General features: G+C 48.4%; 2 non-coding genes across 2 annotated transcripts; both read right to left on the bottom strand.

Annotated features, from left to right (window-relative positions):
* Window positions 1-208: 208 nt before the first annotated feature.
* On the bottom strand, window positions 209-290 carry Pmar_PMAR008274. The gene has a single exon. It is a non-coding gene; the product is annotated as a tRNA-Ser (tRNA).
* Window positions 291-733: 443 nt separating this feature from the next.
* Pmar_PMAR008273 lies at window positions 734-815 on the bottom strand. The gene has a single exon. It is a non-coding gene; the product is annotated as a tRNA-Ser (tRNA).
* Window positions 816-1041: the final 226 nt, after the last annotated feature.

Below are 1041 nucleotides of genomic sequence, written 5' to 3'. Positions count from 1 at the left end.
CGCTGAAATGATAGGGCTTATATAGGATAAGAGTCTAGAGGTAGATACATTTTTTGGGATATACATCAATTCTCATCAATGTTCCTCAAATGTCATGCGCATCAGTTCGTTCGCATCCTACTCGGTCATAATGTCCATCAGAATCGCTATAAGGATTCGAAGGCGGGGCTTTTCAGATGTCTCGAAAACCTATACGTCGTCAAACGTGCGACAGCGGCAGGATTCGAACCTGCGCAGGCGGAGCCTAATGGATTTCAAGTCCATCTCCTTAACCACTCGGACACGCTGTCTGGAAATTTCGGAAAATCTCATCTCTCCCGATGAGAGTCGCCGCCCTGTTCATGTTGCTAGGGGAGTGCCTCACAGCATCGCGGAGTACCTCTGCAAGGGCAATGATATTTAGCTGACTCGCATCCTTGCGTACGTAGCCCAACGCTTTGACAAGAACGTCGGCGAAGTAATGACATCGTTCGCACTCTTCATATGAGGTCTCTTCCCAAATGACGGCTGCAACGACAGCGAATCCGCTGAAATGGTAGGGCTTATATAGGATAAGAGTCTAGAGGTAGATACATTTTTTGGGATATAAATCAATTCTCATCAATGTTCCTCAAATGTCATGCGCTTTGGTTAATTCGCAACCTACTTATTCCTAATGTTCATCAGAATCGCTATAAGGATTCGAAGGCGAGGCTGCTCAGATGTCTTGAAAACCCAAACGGCATCAGACATACGACAGCGGCAGGATTCGAACCTGCGCAGGCATAGCCTAGTGGATTTCGAGTCCACCTCCTTAACCACTCGGACACGCTGTCTGGAAGACGCAGAGGATCTCATCTCTGCCCATGAGAATCGCCACCCTGTTTATGTTGCTAGGGGAGTGGCTCACAGCATCGCGGAGCACCTCAGCAAGGACGATGATATTTAGCTGACTCGCATTCTCGCATACGTAGCCCAGCGCTTTGACAAGAACGTCGGCGTAGTAATGGTATCGTTCGCACTCTTCGTAAGAGGTCTCTCCCAAATGATGGCTGCAACGAC

The sequence above is a fragment of the Perkinsus marinus genome, assembly GCF_000006405.1.
Source record: "Perkinsus marinus ATCC 50983 genomic scaffold scf_1104296953254, whole genome shotgun sequence".
NCBI classification, from domain to species: domain Eukaryota; phylum Perkinsozoa; order Perkinsida; family Perkinsidae; genus Perkinsus; species Perkinsus marinus.
Note: the sequence above shows the minus strand (reverse complement) of the source record. Positions and strands in the feature narration are given on the sequence as shown.